The sequence below is a fragment of the Ambystoma mexicanum genome, chromosome 1q (assembly GCF_040938575.1).
Source record: "Ambystoma mexicanum isolate Mex_15411 chromosome 1q, UKY_AmexF1_1, whole genome shotgun sequence".
In the NCBI taxonomy this organism is placed as follows: Eukaryota; Metazoa; Chordata; class Amphibia; order Caudata; family Ambystomatidae; genus Ambystoma; species Ambystoma mexicanum.
Genome location: NC_090922.1, coordinates 1,145,118,235 through 1,145,136,286, shown reverse-complemented (window position 1 = coordinate 1,145,136,286; position 18,052 = coordinate 1,145,118,235).

Here is an 18,052-nt window from a genome sequence, read left to right as displayed (position 1 = left end):
TGAAGACGCTGTCCATATTGTTCTGTGGCAAGCTGAAAGTGTTCTAAGAACTCTCGCGGTGTCCTGAAATGTTTGCAAATAAACAAAATGAGGGTGTGTTCTAAGAACTCATGCGGTGTCCTGAATTGTTTGTAGGGGGTTTCCTGAAGACGCTGTCCGTATTGTTCTCTGGCAAGTTGAAAGTGTTCTAGGAACTCTCGTGGTGTCCTGAAATGTTCGCAAATAAACAAAATGGGGGTGTGTTCTAAGAACTCACGAGGTGTCCTCAAATGTTCATAGGGGGTGTCCTGAAGACACTGTCCGTATTGTTCTGTGGCAAGCTGAATGTGGTCTAAGAACACTCGCGGTGTCCTGAAATGTTCGCAAAAACAAAATCGGGGTGTTCTGAGGACGCTGTCCGTATTGTTCGTTGTCAAGTTGAAAGTGTTCTAAGAACTCTTGCTGTGTTCTGAAATGTTCATAGGGGGTGTTCTGAAAATGCTGTCTGTATTGTTCGATGGCAAGTTGAATGTGTTCTAAGAACTCTCGCGGTGTCCTGAAATGTTCGCAAATAAACAAAATGGGGGTGTTCTGAGGACGCTGTCCGTATTGTTCGTTGTCAAGTTGAAAGTGTTCTAAGAACTCTTGTGGTGTCCTGAAATGTTTCGCAAATAAAGAAAATGGGGGTATTCTGAGAACGCTGTCCGTATTGTTCGTTGTCAAGTTGAAAGTGTTCTAAGAACTCTCGCGGTGTCCTGAAATGTTCGTAGGGGGTGTCCTGAAGATGCTGTCCGTATTGTTCTCTGGCAAGTTGAAAGTGTTCTAAGAACTCTCGCTGTGTCCTGAAATATTCGCAAATAAACAAAATGGGGGTGTGTTCTAAGAACTCACGCGGTGTCCTGAAATGTTCGTAGGAGGTGTCCTGAAGACGCTGTCCATATTGTTCTGTGGCAAGCTGAAAGTGTTCTAAGAACTCTCGCGGTGTCCTGAAATGTTCGTAGGGGTGCCCTGAAGACGCTGTCCGTATTGTTCTCTGGCAAGTTTAAAGTGTTCTAAGAACTCTTGCAGTGTCCTGAAATGTTCGCAAATAAACAAAATGGGGGTGTGTTCTAAGAACTCACGCGGTGTCCTGAAATGTTCGTAGGGGGTGTCCGAAGAAGCTGTCCGTACTGTTCTGTGGCAAGCTGAATGTGTTCTAAGAACTCTCACGGTGTCCTGAAATGTTCGCAAAAATACAAAATAGGGGTGTGTTCTAAGAACTCACGCGGTGTCCTCAAATGTTCGTAGGGGGTGTCCTGAAGACGCTGTCCATATTGTTCTGTGGCAAGGTGAATGTGTTCTAAGAACACTCACAGTGTCCTTAAATGTTCACAAAAACAAAATGGGGGTGTTCTGAGGACGCTGTCTGTATTGTTCGTTGTCAAGTTGAAAGTGTTCTAAGAACTTTCTCGGTGTTCTGAAATGTTCGCAGGGGGTGTTCTGAAGACACTGTCCGTATTGTTCGATGGCAAGTTGAATGTGTTCCAAGAACTCTCGCGGTGTCCTGAAATGTTCGCAAATAAACAAAATGGGGTGTTCTGAGGACGCTGTCTGTATTGTTCGTTGTCAAGTTGAAAGTGTTCTAAGAACTCTTGCGGTGTCCTGAAATGTTCACAAATAAAGAAAATGGGTGTGTTCTGAGAACGCTGTCCGTATTGTTCGTTGTCAAGTTGAAAGTGTTCTAAAAACTCTCGCGGTGTCCTGAAATGTTCGTAGGGCGTGTCCTGAAGACGCTGTCCCTATTGTTCTCTGGTAAGTTGAAAGTGTTCTAAGAACTCTCGCGGTGTACTGAAATGTTCGTAGGGGGTGTCCTGAAGACGCTGTCCATATATTTCTGTGGCAAGCTGAAAGTGTTCTAAGAACTCTCGCGGTGTCCTGAAATGTTCTTAGGGGGTGCCCTGAAGACGCTGTCCGTATTGTTCTCTGGCAAGTTGAAAGTGTTCTAAGAACTCTTGCAGTGTCCTGAAATGTTCGCAAATAAACAAAATGGGGGTGTGTTCTAAGAACTCACGCGGTGTCCTGAAATGTTCGTAGGGGGTGTCCTGAAGAAGCTGTCCGTATTGTTCTGTGGCAAGCTGAATGTGTTCTAAGAACTCTCACGGTGTCCTGAAATGTTCGCAAATATACAAAATGGGGGTGTGTTCTAAGAACTCACGCGGTGTCCTCAAATGTTCATAGGGGGTGTCCAGAAGACGCTGTCCATATTGTTCTGTGGCAAGCTGAATGTGTTCTAAGAACACTCACGGTGTCCTTAAATGTTCGCAAAAACAAAATGGGGGTGTTCTGAGGACGCTGTCTGTATTGTTGGTTGTCAAGTTGAAAGTGTTCTAAGAACTTTCTCGGTGTTCTGAAATGTTCGCAGGGGGTGTTCTGAGGACGCTGTCCGTATTGTTCGTTGTCAATCGCGGTGTCCTGAAATGTTCATAGGGGGTGTCCTGAAGACACTGTCCGTATTGTTCTCTGGCAAGTTGATTGTGTTCTAAGAACACTCACGGTGTCCTGAAATGTTCGCAAATAAACAAAATGGGGGTGTTCTGAGGACGCTGTCCGTATTGTTCGTTGTCAAGTTGAAAGTGTTCTAAGAACTCTTGCGGTGTCCTGAATTGTTCGTAGGGGGTTTCCTGAAGACGCTGTCCGTATTGTTCTCTGGCAAGTTGAAAGTGTTCTAAGAACTCTCGTGGTGTCCTGAAATGTTCGCAAATAAACAAAATGGGGGTGTGTTCTAAGAACTCACGAGGTGTCCTCAAATGTTCGTAGGGGGTGTCCTGAAGACACTGTCCGTATTGTTCTGTGGCAAGCTGAATGTGGTCTAAGAACACTCGCGGTGTCCTGAAATGTTCGCAAAAACAAAATGGGGGTGTTCTGAGGACGCTGTCCGTATTGTTCGTTGTCAAGTTGAAAGTGTTCTAAGAACTCTTGCTGTGTTCTGAAATGTTCATAGGGGGTGTTCTAAAAATGCTGTCCGTATTGTTCGATGGCAAGTTGAATGTTTTCTAAGAACTCTCGCGGTGTCCTGAAATGTTCACAAATAAACAAAATGGGGGTGTTCTGAGGACGCTGTCCGTATTGTTCGTTGTCAAGTTGAAAGTGTTCTAAGAACTCTTGTGGTGTCCTGAAATGTTTCGCAAATAAAGAAAATGGGGGTGTTCTGAGAACGCTGTCCATATTGTTCGTTGTCAAGTTGAAAGTGTTCTAAGAACTCTTGCGGTGTCCTGAAATGTTCGTAGGGGGTGTCCTGAAGATGCTGTCCGTATTGTTCTCTGGCAAGTTGAAAGTGTTCTAAGAACTCTCGCAGTGTCCTGAAATGTTCGCAAATAAACAAAATGGGGGTGTGTTCTAAGAACTCACGCGGTGTCCTGAAATGTTCGTAGGGGGTGTCCTGAAGACGCTGTCCATATTGTTCTGTGGCAAGCTGAAAGTGTTCTAAGAACTCTCGCGGTGTCCTGAAATGTTTGCAAATAAACAAAATGGGGGTGTGTTCTAAGAACTCACGCGGTGTCCTGAATTGTTCATAGGGGGTTTCCTGAAGACGCTTTCCGTATTGTTCTGTGGCAAGCTGAATGTGGTCTAAGAAAACTCGCGGTGTCCTGAAATGTTCGCAAAAACAAAATGGGGGTGTTCTGAGGACGCTGTCCGTATTGTTCGTTGTCAAGTTGAAAGTGTTCTAAGAACTCTTGCTGTGTTCTGAAATGTTCATAGGGGGTGTTCTGAAAATGCTGTCCGTATTGTTCGATGGCAAGTTGAATGTGTTCTAAGAACTCTCGCGGTGTCCTGAAATGTTCGCAAATAAACAAAATGGGGGTGTTCTGAGGACGCTGTCCGTATTGTTCGTTGTCAAGTTGAAAGTGTTCTAAGAACTCTTGTGGTGTCCTGAAATGTATCGCAAATAAAGAAAATGGGGGTGTTCTGAGAACGCTGTCCATATTGTTCGTTGTCAAGTTGAAAGTGTTCTAAGAACTCTCGCGGTGTCCTGAAATGTTCGTAGGGGGTGTCCTGAAGATGCTGTCCGTATTGTTCTCTGGCAAGTTGAAAGTGTTCTAAGAACTCTCGCGGTGTCCTGAAATGTTCGCAAATAAACAAAATGGGGGTGTGTTCTAAGAACTCACGCGGTGTCCTGAAATGTTCGTAGGGGGTGTCCTGAAGACGCTGTCCATATTGTTCTGTGGCAAGCTGAAAGTGTTCTAAGAACTCTCGCGGTGTCCTGAAATGTTTGCAAATAAACAAAATGGGGGTGTGTTCTAAGAACTCACGCGGTGTCCTGAATTGTTCGTAGGGGGTTTCCTGAAGACGCTGTCCGTATTGTTCTCTGGCAAGTTGAAAGTGTTCTAGGAACTCTCGTGGTGTCCTGAAATGTTCGCAAATAAACAAAATGGGGGTGTGTTCTAAGAACTCACGAGGTGTCCTCAAATGTTCATAGGGGGTGTCCTGAAGACACTGTCCGTATTGTTCTGTGGCAAGCTGAATGTGGTCTAAGAACACTCGCGGTGTCCTGAAATGTTCGCAAAAACAAAATCGGGGTGTTCTGAGGACGCTGTCCGTATTGTTCGTTGTCAAGTTGAAAGTGTTCTAAGAACTCTTGCTGTGTTCTGAAATGTTCATAGGGGGTGTTCTGAAAATGCTGTCCGTATTGTTCGATGGCAAGTTGAATGTGTTCTAAGAACTCTTGCGGCGTCCTGAAATGTTCGCAAATAAACAAAATGGGGGTGTTCTGAGGACGCTGTCCGTATTGTTCGTTGTCAAGTTGAAAGTGTTCTAAGAACTCTTGTGGTGTCCTGAAATGTTTCGCAAATAAAGAAAATGGGGGTGTTCTGAGAACGCTGTCCGTATTGTTCGTTGTCAAGTTGAAAGTGTTCTAAGAACTCTCGCGGTGTCCTGAAATGTTCGTAGGGGGTGTCCTGAAGATGTTGTCCGTATTGTTCTCTGGCAAGTTGAAAGTGTTCTAAGAACTCTCGCGGTGTCCTGAAATATTCGCATATAAACAAAATGGGGGTGTGTTCTAAGAACTCACGCGGTGTCCTGAAATGTTCGTAGGAGGTGTCCTGAAGACGCTGTCCATATTGTTCTGTGGCAAGCTGAAAGTGTTCTAAGAACTCTCGCGGTGTCCTGAAATGTTCGTAGGGGTGCCCTGAAGACGCTGTCCATATTGTTCGTTGTCAAGTTGAAAGTGTTCTAAGAACTCTTGCGGTGTCCTGAAATGTTCGTAGGGGGTGTCCTGAAGATGCTGTCCGTATTGTTCTCTGGCAAGTTGAAAGTGTTCTAAGAACTCTCGCAGTGTCCTGAAATGTTCGCAAATAAACAAAATGGGGGTGTGTTCTAAGAACTCACGCGGTGTCCTGAAATGTTCGTAGGGGGTGTCCTGAAGACGCTGTCCATATTGTTCTGTGGCAAGCTGAAAGTGTTCTAAGAACTCTCGCGGTGTCCTGAAATGTTTGCAAATAAACAAAATGGGGGTGTGTTCTAAGAACTCACGCGGTGTCCTGAATTGTTCATAGGGGGTTTCCTGAAGACGCTGTCCGTATTGTTCTGTGGCAAGCTGAATGTGGTCTAAGAAAACTCGCGGTGTCCTGAAATGTTCGCAAAAACAAAATGGGGGTGTTCTGAGGACGCTGTCCGTATTGTTCGTTGTCAAGTTGAAAGTGTTCTAAGAACTCTTGCTGTGTTCTGAAATGTTCATAGGGGGTGTTCTGAAAATGCTGTCCGTATTGTTCGATGGCAAGTTGAATGTGTTCTAAGAACTCTCGCGGTGTCCTGAAATGTTCGCAAATAAACAAAATGGGGGTGTTCTGAGGACGCTGTCCGTATTGTTCGTTGTCAAGTTGAAAGTGTTCTAAGAACTCTTGTGGTGTCCTGAAATGTATCGCAAATAAAGAAAATGGGGGTGTTCTGAGAACGCTGTCCATATTGTTCGTTGTCAAGTTGAAAGTGTTCTAAGAACTCTCGCGGTGTCCTGAAATGTTCGTAGGGGGTGTCCTGAAGATGCTGTCCGTATTGTTCTCTGGCAAGTTGAAAGTGTTCTAAGAACTCTCGCGGTGTCCTGAAATGTTCGCAAATAAACAAAATGGGGGTGTGTTCTAAGAACTCACGCGGTGTCCTGAAATGTTCGTAGGGGGTGTCCTGAAGACGCTGTCCATATTGTTCTGTGGCAAGCTGAAAGTGTTCTAAGAACTCTCGCGGTGTCCTGAAATGTTTGCAAATAAACAAAATGGGGGTGTGTTCTAAGAACTCACGCGGTGTCCTGAATTGTTCGTAGGGGGTTTCATGAAGACGCTGTCCGTATTGTTCTCTGGCAAGTTGAAAGTGTTCTAGGAACTCTCGTGGTGTCCTGAAATGTTCGCAAATAAACAAAATGGGGGTGTGTTCTAAGAACTCACGAGGTGTCCTCAAATGTTCATAGGGGGTGTCCTGAAGACACTGTCCGTATTGTTCTGTGGCAAGCTGAATGTGGTCTAAGAACACTCGCGGTGTCCTGAAATGTTCGCAAAAACAAAATCGGGGTGTTCTGAGGACGCTGTCCGTATTGTTCGTTGTCAAGTTGAAAGTGTTCTAAGAACTCTTGCTGTGTTCTGAAATGTTCATAGGGGGTGTTCTGAAAATGCTGTCCGTATAGTTCGATGGCAAGTTGAATGTGTTCTAAGAACTCTTGCGGCGTCCTGAAATGTTCGCAAATAAACAAAATGGGGGTGTTCTGAGGACGCTGTCCGTATTGTTCGTTGTCAAGTTGAAAGTGTTCTAAGAACTCTTGTGGTGTCCTGAAATGTTTCGCAAATAAAGAAAATGGGGGTGTTCTGAGAACGCTGTCCGTATTGTTCGTTGTCAAGTTGAAAGTGTTCTAAGAACTCTTGCGGTGTCCTGAAATGTTCGTAGGGGGTGTCCTGAAGATGTTGTCCGTATTGTTCTCTGGCAAGTTGAAAGTGTTCTAAGAACTCTCGCGGTGTCCTGAAATATTCGCATATAAACAAAATGGGGGTGTGTTCTAAGAACTCACGCGGTGTCCTGAAATGTTCGTAGGAGGTGTCCTGAAGACGCTGTCCATATTGTTCTGTGGCAAGCTGAAAGTGTTCTAAGAACTCTCGCGGTGTCCTGAAATGTTCGTAGGGGTGCCCTGAAGACGCTGTCCGTATTGTTCTCTGGCAAGTTTAAAGTGTTCTAAGAACTCTTGCAGTGTCCTGAAATGTTCGCAAATAAACAAAATGGGGGTGTGTTCTAAGAACTCACGCGGTGTCCTGAAATGTTCGTAGGGGGTGTCCGAAGAAGCTGTCCGTACTGTTCTGTGGCAAGCTGAATGTGTTCTAAGAACTCTCACGGTGTCCTGAAATGTTCGCAAAAATACAAAATAGGGGTGTGTTCTAAGAACTCACGCGGTGTCCTCAAATGTTCGTAGGGGGTGTCCTGAAGACGCTGTCCATATTGTTCTGTGGCAAGGTGAATGTGTTCTAAGAACACTCACGGTGTCCTTAAATGTTCACAAAAACAAAATGGGGGTGTTCTGAGGACGCTGTCTGTATTGTTCGTTGTCAAGTTGAAAGTGTTCTAAGAACTTTCTCGGTGTTCTGAAATGTTCCCAGGGGGTGTTCTGAAGACACTGTCCGTATTGTTCGATGGCAAGTTGAATGTGTTCCAAGAACTCTCGCGGTGTCCTGAAATGTTCGCAAATAAACAAAATGGGGTGTTCTGAGGACGCTGTCTGTATTGTTCGTTGTCAAGTTGAAAGTGTTCTAAGAACTCTTGCGGTGTCCTGAAATGTTCACAAATAAAGAAAATGGGTGTGTTCTGAGAACGCTGTCCGTATTGTTCGTTGTCAAGTTGAAAGTGTTCTAAAAACTCTCGCGGTGTCCTGAAATGTTCGTAGAGCGTGTCCTGAAGATGCTGTCCCTATTGTTCTCTGGTAAGTTAAAAGTGTTCTAAGAACTCTCGCGGTGTACTGAAATGTTCGTAGGGGGTGTCCTGAAGACGCTGTCCATATTGTTCTGTGGCAAGCTGAAAGTGTTCTAAGAACTCTCGCGGTGTCCTGAAATGTTGTTAGGGGGTGCCCTGAAGACGCTGTCCGTATTGTTCTCTGGCAAGTTGAAAGTGTTCTAAGAACTCTTGCAGTGTCCTGAAATGTTCGCAAATAAACAAAATGGAGGTGTGTTCTAAGAACTCACGCGGTGTCCTGAAATGTTCGTAGGGGGTGTCCTGAAGAAGCTGTCCGTATTGTTCTGTGGCAAGCTGAATGTGTTCTAAGAACTCTCACGGTGTCCTGAAATGTTCGCAAATATACAAAATGGGGGTGTGTTCTAAGAACTCACGCGGTGTCCTCAAATGTTCATAGGGGGTGTCCAGAAGATGCTGTCCATATTGTTCTGTGGCAAGCTGAATGTGTTCTAAGAACACTCACGGTGTCCTTAAATGTTCGCAAAAACAAAATGGGGGTGTTCTGAGGACGCTGTCTGTATTGTTGGTTGTCAAGTTGAAAGTGTTCTAAGAACTTTCTCGGTGTTCTGAAATGTTCGCAGGGGGTGTTCTGAGGACGCTGTCCGTATTGTTCGTTGTCAATCGCGGTGTCCTGAAATGTTCGTAGGGGGTGTCCTGAAGACACTGTCCGTATTGTTCTCTGGCAAGTTGATTGTGTTCTAAGAACACTCACGGTGTCCTGAAATGTTCGCAAATAAACAAAATGGGGGTGTTCTGAGGACGCTGTCCGTATTGTTCGTTGTCAAGTTGAAAGTGTTCTAAGAACTCTTGCGGTGTCCTGAATTGTTCGTAGGGGGTTTCCTGAGGACGCTGTCCGTATTGTTCTCTGGCAAGTTGAAAGTGTTCTAAGAACTCTTGCGGTGTCCTGAAATGTTCGCAAATAAACATAATGGGGGTGTGGTCTAAGAACTCACGAGGTGTCCTGAAATGTTCGTAGGGGGTGTCCTGAGGACGCTGTCCGTAATGTTCGTTGTCAAGTTGAAAGTGTTCTAAGAACTCTTGTGGTGTCCTGAAATGTTTCGCAAATAAAGAAAATGGGGGTGTTCTGAGAACGCTGTCCGTATTGTTCGTTGTCAAGTTGAAAGTGTTCTAAGAACTCTCACTGTGTCCTGAAATGTTCGTAGGGGGTGTCCTGAAGATGCTGTCCGTATTGTTCTCTGGCAAGTTGAAAGTGTTCTAAGAACTCTTGCGGTGTCCTGAAATGTTCGCAAATAAACAAAATGGGGGTGTGTTCTAAGAACTCACGCGGTGTCCTGAAATGTTCGTAGGGGGTGTCCTGAAGACGCTGTCCATATTGTTCTGTGGCAAGCTGAAAGTGTTCTAAGAACTCTCGCGGTGTCCTGAAATGTTCGTAGGGGTGCCCTGAAGACGCTGTCCGTATTGTTCTCTGGCAAGTTTAAAGTGTTCTAAGAACTCTTGCAGTGTCCTGAAATGTTCGCAAATAAACAAAATGGGGGTGTGTTCTAAGAACTCACGCGGTGTCCTGAAATGTTCGTAGGGGGTGTCCTGAAGAAGCTGTCCGTACTGTTCTGTGGCAAGCTGAATGTGTTCTAAGAACTCTCACGGTGTCCTGAAATGTTCGCAAAAAATACAAAATAGGGGTGTGTTCTAAGAACTCACGCGGTGTCCTCAAATGTTCGTAGGGGGTGTCCTGAAGACGCTGTCCATATTGTTCTGTGGCAAGGTGAATGTGTTCCAAGAACTCTCGCGGTGTCCTGAAATGTTTGCAAATAAACAAAATGGGGTGTTCTGAGGACGCTGTCTGTATTGTTCGTTGTCAAGTTGAAAGTGTTCTAAGAACTCTTGCAGTGTCCTGAAATGTTCCCAAATAAAGAAAATGGGTGTGTTCTGAGAACGCTGTCCGTATTGTTCGTTGTCAAATTGAAAGTGTTCTAAAAACTCTCGCGGTGTCCTGAAATGTTCGTAGGGCGTGTCCTGAAGACGCTGTCCATATTGTTCTGTGGCAAGCTGAAAGTGTTCTAAGAACTCTCGCGGTGTCCTGAAATGTTCTTAGAGGGTGCCCTGAAGACGCTGTCCGTATTGTTCTCTGGCAAGTTGGAAGTGTTCTAAGAATTCTTGCAGTGTCCTGAAATGTTCGCAAATAAACAAAATGGGGGTGTGTTCTAAGAACTCACGCGGTGTCCTGAAATGTTCGTAGGGGGTGTCCAGAAGAATCTGTCCGTATTGTTCTGTGGCAAGCTGAATGTGTTCTAAGAACTCTCACGGTGTCCTGAAATGTTCGCAAATATACAAAATGGGGGTGTGTTCTAAGAACTCACGCGGTGTCCTCAAATGTTCGTAGGGGGTGTCCAGAAGACGCTGTCCATATTGTTCTGTGGCAAGCTGAATGTGTTCTAAGAACACTCACGGTGTCCTTAAATGTTCGCAAAAACAAAATGGGGGTGTTCTGAGGACGCTGTCTGTATTGTTTGTTTTCAAGTTGAAAGTGTTCTAAGAACTTTCTCGGTGTTCTGAAATGTTCGCAGGGGGTGTTCTGAGGACGCTGTCCGTATTATTCGTTGTCAATCGCGGTGTCCTGAAATGTTCGTAGGGGGTGTCCTGAAGACACTGTCCGTATTGTTCTCTGGCAAGTTGATTGTGTTCTAAGAACACTCACGGTGTCCTGAAATGTTCGCAAATAAACTGTAACGCTCACCTGATTCCCACGGAGGCGCGGGTCTTGGCAGGAAGGTGTCTGTAACACGAAACGTGATGTGCAGGATTCGGTTGGCTTCAGGGGTCGACCCTCTCCGCACTGTGTGTCGAACTCGAAGGGTGAGGTTTCTGCAGGTGAAATAATATGGGGATTAAAGGTCTGGGTTGTTGAATGTCCCTATCTCTCTCTCCTCCCAGCTTGTCTGTTGAACCCCCCTCCCCGGTCAACGTGCTCACCTTAGATAGGTGAATGCTGGGCTCTCCATCTGCGTCTAGTGCAGGGTGCCGTTGCCAGTTCCTTCACTGGTGAAACGTGGGCCTCTTGACTTCAGAGGATGGGTACCGTCGTTGACTGCACGACCGGTAAGTTTCTGGACACCTTTAGTCTTTATAGTCTTTTATGCGGGGCACTGAAGCGCCTGGAGTTGCGTAAGTATGGCCAGCGCTCTTACTGTCTCTTTCTTTGTCTTTGCAGGAGGCGATGCAGAATGAAGAAATCCGGAATTCGCCGCGTGCCGGTAAGTGTGACACTGCTGTTGTCTTTGCAGGTGAAGATGCAGCGTGAAGAATCCGGAATGCACTGCGTGCCAGTAAGTAGAATAATGCTGTTTATCTTTGCAGGTGCGGATGCAGCGTGAAGAATCTGGAGTGCACAGCGTGCCGGTAAGTATAATAATGCTGTTTATCTTTGCCGGCGAAGGTGCAGCGTGAGACACGGCCGCTGCCGATGGATCAGGTAAGCAAGCACTGCGTGTGAAAGTTCGTTCTGCTAACCTGTTGTTTCTGGTCTTTTGCAGGTGCTGATGTTGCTCGGGTACAGGAATGGTAAGTATAATTCTTGCAGGTTCAGGATCCAAAGAAGAAATGCTGGAACAGACTCGGTGAGCGTTCTGCTGCAGATGCAGAATAACGCGAAGCACGTTTCATCAATCGGGTGTGGTTTAAATAGCCTTGGAGTGATGAGGCGTCTCCTTCCACGGCCCCGCCTAAAGAAAAGAGTTCCTGCTTCCAGAAGAGTTCCAGTGCTGTATCCAGGGAGTGGAGCTGCCCCACCCAGGTAAGAAAGTAGTCCCAGTTCACCGAGGACTTCTAAGAGTCTGGCAAGTAAGCAGCATGGTCTGCCGCAGGTAAGTCCACCCAAGCACCTTCACACCAATGATGAGCCCGGCGCTTCCAGTGCCGGGACCGATGCTTCTGATGAGCCTGGTGCCACCGGCGCCAGGACAAGGTCCAAAAGGTCCCTGTGGGGACCGGCTGGTGCCTAGGATCAGGGTTAGGGGCCTGCTTCCAAGGACATTGGGCTGATCCTGGCTCCTTGGAAGCAGTGATCATGACAGTATCCCCCCTCAAGGCCCCTCCTAAGTATGTCTTCTCCGGGGGCTTTGGCTTGTCGGGGTGATTCAGATGGAATCTCTTGACCAGACGAGGTGCGTGGACGTGTTCTGAGGGTTCCCACGACCTTTCCTAGGGACCGTATCCTTTCCAATCAACCAGATAGTATAATTTAGACCTGGAAATTTTGGAGTCTAGGATGTTCTTCACTTCGAATTCGAGTTCTCCGTCTACCAAAACGGGTTCTGGGAGTTCAGTCAATCGGGTTTCTGGTTGTACTGGTTTAAATAAGGAGACATGGAATACTGGATGTATTTTCATATGCGTAGGTAATTCCAATTTGGCAGCCACCGGATTGATTATGGCAGATATGAGGTAGGGCCCAAGGTATCTCGGGATGAAAGTGCGGGGTCCTTTTAAAGGCAGGTGCTTAGTGGATAACCAGACTTGATCTCCTACAGCGTAGTGAGGGGCCTCTTTACGGTGCCGATCGGCTGCCTTTTTGAATTGAGCTTTAGCTCTTTGCAGATGGGCAGTGGCTTCCTTAAAAGCACAGGTAATCTCCGAATGCAAGTGATCCCCAGCAGGTGCTTCAATTTCTTGGGGAGGATCCAGGTTGGAGGTTCTAGGATGGTGTCCATATAATAGGAAAAAAGGAGTCTTCCCGGTTCCAGAATGAGTCGAATTGTTGTACGCGTATTCAGCGATCCAAAGAATGTCCTTCCAGGGGTTTTCTGTTTGTTGGAGCATGCAGCGTAGATATTGTTCTAGTGTCTGGTTTGTCCTTTCGGTTTGTCCGTCCGTTTGGGGATGGTGACTGGTCGAAAGTCTTACATCAACTTGGGCTAGACGACAGCAACTGCGCCAGAAGTGGGAGATTAATTGACTTCCCCTATCGGAGACTAAAACCGAAGGAAAACCGTGTAAGCGAACGATGTTCGCCAAGAATTCCCGGGCCAATACTGAGGCTGAAGGCAGACCCTTCAAGGGTATGAAGTGAGCCATTTTCGAGAATAGATCCACGACTACTAAGATGGTAGTATATCCCAAGCATGGAGGTAAGTCCGTGATAACATCCATGGACAGGGTATGCCATGGACAGGGAGGGATGTCAAGTGGCTGTAATAGGCCGGCTGGTTTTTGCTTTTGACTTTTATTCTGGGCACACACACCACAGGAGATTACAAAGTCTCTAATATCCCTTTTCCACGATGGCCACCAGAAATGTCTTTTAATCTTTTCCATGGTTTTGGTAATGCCAGGGTGCCCCTCCATTAGAGAATCATGATAACCGGAGATTACTTGTTTTTGTAGTCTCTCACAGGGCAAGTGCAATCGTCCTCGGAAATATGGTAGGTCTTGATCTACTGAGAAATCTTTTCCCTTTAATTGCCAGTCCTGCAAATCGGTCGGAGTTAGGAGCGATTTCACCGTGTTCTTGATGTCTTCAAAAGATTGAGTGCTGACCAAACCCAAAATCCTATGTTCTGGGATTATGGGTATTGGATCTGGATTGATCAAATGTTCATCTACTCCCATCCGGGAGAGGGCATCCGCCTTTCCGTTCTTACTACCTGGTCGATAAGTAATTATAAAGTCAAATTCTGCTAGGAACAGAGCCCAGCGAAGTTGTCTGGAAGACTGAGCTTTGGCTGTCTTTAGGTATTGTAGATTGCGGTGGTCAGTCATTACGGTGACTGTGTGTCTGGCTCCTAGAAGATAATGCTGCCAGGCTTTAAAGGCCGATCTGATGGCCAAAAGTTCCTTGTCCGTAATTGAATAGTTGATCTCAGGAGGCGAAAATTTGCGGGACCAAAAGGCAACCGGATATAGTTGGTTTGTGACCGAATTTCTTTGTGATAACACTGCTCCCATAGCAAGACTAGAAGCATCCGTTTCCATGATGTAAGGAAGTTCTGGGCGAGGATGTTTTAAAACGGGTGCAGAAATGAATTTAGCTTTTAAGTCTTGAAAAGCTTGTTCCGCTTCAGAAGACCACTCAAAACGTTTGTTCTTTTTCAACAGAGCGGTGATGGGCTGGACTATCCGGGAAAATTCAGGAATGAATCTGCGGTAAAAGTTAGCGAATCCTAACATGCTTTGAACTCCTTTTACAGAGGTTGGTGATGGCCACTTGATAATTGCATCAACCTTCTTTGAATCCATATGGACTCCGTTAGGTGACAATATGAATCCCAGGAACTCGACTTCTGTTGCGTTAAAGACGCATTTCTCAAGCTTAGCAAAAAGACTATGTTGACGCAATCTCTCGAGAACCTTTTTAACATGTCTCTGATGTTCTTCTTCCGATGATGAATAGACGAGGATGTCGTCAATGTAGACAACTACACACACGTCAATGAGTTCTCTAAGGACATAGTTCATAAAATATTGGAAAGCAGCAGGAGCATTACACAGTCCAAAGGGCATCACTTGATATTCGAATAGCCCGTACTTGGTGCGGAAGGCCGTTTTCCATTCATCGCCCTCTTTGATCCTTACCAAGTGGTAGGCTCCTCTGAGATCCAGCTTTGTGTATATACGGGCATCTTTGACTTGGTCCAGGAGTTCAGGGATCAAAGGTAACGGGTACCTGTTCTTAACAGTGATCTGATTCAGGGCGCGGTAATCTATGCAAGTCCTAAGGTCTCCTTCCTTTTTCGGAACGAAGAACAAAGCCGATGAAGCTGGAGATTTGGAAGGACGGATAAACCCGTTAGCTAGGTATTGGTCCAGGTACTGTCTGAGGTGAAGGTTCTCTGGCTCGGTGAGGGCATAGATCCTGCTGCAAGGAGGAGTTGTTCCAGGTATCAGATCTATTTGACAGTCGTAAGACCTATGAGGGGGTAGGGTGTTAGCTTGATCCTTCTGGAAGACGTCTTGGAACTCCTGGTATTCGGGAGGTAATTTGAGAATCTCCTCAGAAGAGATCGCCGCCAGTGAAACATCAGGTCGAGGATAACAAGTGGTAGAACACTCTGGAACCTGAACCGTCTTTGCTCGCCAATCAATCTGAGGATTGTGCTTCTCCAACCAAGGGATTCCCAGAATGATCTGGAACTGAGGGGCCTTGATTACATCGAACACTATTCTCTCCCGGTGTCCATTATGACTCAACAGCGTCACTTCTTGGGTGGCATGCGTTACTGGTCCGGAGGCTATCTCCGTGCCATCCACAGTAGTGATGACGTCTTTTACTGCCTTAGGGACAAGGGGTAGATTCATCCTTGACACCATTTCACGGTCCACATAGTTACCGATTGCTCTGCTGTCAATGTAAGCTTCAATTGCGTGCAAACGATCCGGACGTTCAGGACTAATGAGGACCATGGTTATCACGAAATGCGAGGTCACGGGACAGATCTTAACGCTCGGCAAGAGGACCTCTACTCTTGTCGGGCGAGGTCGTTTCCCTGCTCAGAATTTGTGGTACAGGTATCCGCGGCTCCTACAGTCTTCTTAGCTGGTTTCACGGGACAGTCCCGAAGAAAGTGTCCTGAATTACCGCAATAGAGGCATAATTGCAGCTGCCTTCTTCTTTCCCGCTCTTTCTGGGTTAAAGGTCCTCTCATGCCCCCTATTTGCATGGGTTCCACAGTGTCAGCTCCCTTATTCGAGGTCTGTGGTTTGGAAAACACTCGGGTATCAAATCTGGAGCGATCTGCCTTCCTGTTCTGTAGTCTATGGTCTAGTTGGACAACTAAGTCAATATAGTCTGAACATTCTTGTGGAGGATTCACAACCTGCGCTAGCACATCCTTGAGCTCTCCACGCAGACCTCTGTAGAAAAGCGTTATTCTCTTGTCCTCGGGCCATTGTGTTTCCCCTATGAGTCTATTGAAAGAGGCTATATAAGTCAAGAGGTCTTGGTTACCCTGTCGTAATGAGAGAAGTTCATTGTCCAAGGCCTGCCCTTGTGCATGTCTTGCGAACAGTTTCTCCATGCTGGCCTGGAAGGCTTGAAAATCGTGTAAAACCGGATCATCCTGGGTGACTAAAGGGATCGACCAATCTGCAGCGCTGCCACTGAGATAAGAAAGCACGAAAGCCACCTTGGCCTGGTCTGTTGGGAATGCAGCTGGTCGACATAAGAAGTGCAGGCGGCACTGGTTGATGAACACTGCAAATTTCTTTGGATCACCAGCAAAGCGTTCGGGCGGAGCCAAGGGCACATTACCGGGCAGATTGATTTGCACTGGATTTGAAGCTGAGGCAAAAGGATAACTTCCTCCTGGAACGGGCAAAGGTGTCTGTCCTGCCTGCGTTTGTAACAACTGCCTAGCAAGGTCCTCTGTTCGCTCCTTAGAAATTATCAGTTCTCTTCTTAGAGAGCTCGTTTCCTGGCGAGCTGCATGTACTTCTGCTCTTAATTCCCCAAGCAACTGGGCTAGTTGATCAGTATCTGAAGTTTCCATTGCGCCTGGGTAGGAGTTTAGTGGTCGGCTTCGCGTTCTGTAACGCTCACCTGATTCCCACGGAGGCGCGGGTCTTGGCAGGAAGGTGTCTGTAACACGAAACGTGATGTGCAGGATTCGGTTGGCTTCTGGGGTCGACCCTCTCCGCACTGTGTGTCGAACTCGAAGGGTGAGGTTTCTGCAGGTGAAATAATATGGGGATTAAAGGTCTGGGTTGTTGAATGTCCCTATCTCTCTCTCCTCCCAGCTTGTCTGTTGAACCCCCCTCCCCGGTCAACGTGCTCACCTTAGATAGGTGAATGCTGGGCTCTCCATCTGCGTCTAGTGCAGGGTGCCGTTGCCAGTTCCTTCACTGGTGAAACGTGGGCCTCTTGACTTCAGAGGATGGGTACCGTCGTTGACTGCACGACCGGTAAGTTTCTGGACACCTTTAGTCTTTATAGTCTTTTATGCGGGGCACTGAAGCGCCTGGAGTTGCGTAAGTATGGCCAGCGCTCTTACTGTCTCTTTCTTTGTCTTTGCAGGAGGCGATGCAGAATGAAGAAATCCGGAATTCGCCGCGTGCCGGTAAGTGTGACACTGCTGTTGTCTTTGCAGGTGAAGATGCGGCGTGAAGAATCCGGAATGCACTGCGTGCCAGTAAGTAGAATAATGCTGTTTATCTTTGCAGGTGCAGATGCAGTGTGAAGAATCTGGAGTGCACAGCGTGCTGGTAAGTATAATAATGCTGTTTATCTTTGCCGGCGAAGGTGCAGCGTGAGACACGGCCGCTGCCGATGGATCAGGTAAGCAAGCACTGCGTGTGAAAGTTTGTTCTGCTAACCTGTTGTTTCTGGTCTTTTGCAGGTGCTGATGTTGCTCGGGTACAGGAATGGTAAGTATAATTCTTGCAGGTTCAGGATCCAAAGAAGAAATGCTGGAACAGACTCGGTGAGCGTTCTGCTGCAGATGCAGAATAACGCGAAGCACGTTTCATCAATCGGGTGTGGTTTAAATAGCCTTGGAATGATGAGGCATCTCCTTCCACGGCCCCGCCTAAAGAAAAGAGTTCCTGCTTCCAGAAGAGTTCCAGTGCTGTATCCAGGGAGTGGAGCTGCCCCACCCAGGTAAGAAAGTAGTCCCAGTTCACCGAGGACTTCTAAGAGTCTGGCAAGTAAGCAGCATGGTCTGCCGCAGGTAAGTCCACCCAAGCACCTTCACACCAATGATGAGCCCGGCGCTTCCAGTGCCGGGACCGATGCTTCTGATGAGCCTGGTGCCACCGGCGCCAGGACAAGGTCCAAAAGGTCCCTGTGGGGACCGGCTGGTGCCTAGGATCAGGGTTAGGGGCCTGCTTCCAAGGACGTTGGGCTGATCCTGGCTCCTTGGAAGCAGTGATCATGACATAAACAAAATGGGGGTGTTCTGAGGACGCTGTCCGTATTGTTTGTTGTCAAGTTGAAAGTGTTCTAAGAACTCTTGCGGTGTCCTGAATTGTTTGTAGGGGGTTTCCTGAAGACGCTGTCCGTATTGTTCTCTGGCAAGTTGAAAGTGTTCTAAAAACTCTCGTGGTGTCCTGAAATGTTCGCAAATAAACAAAATGGGGGTGTGTTCTAAGAACTCACGAGGTGTCCTCAAATGTTCGTAGGGGGTGTCCTGAAGACACTGTCCGTATTGTTCTGTGGCAAGCTGAATGTGGT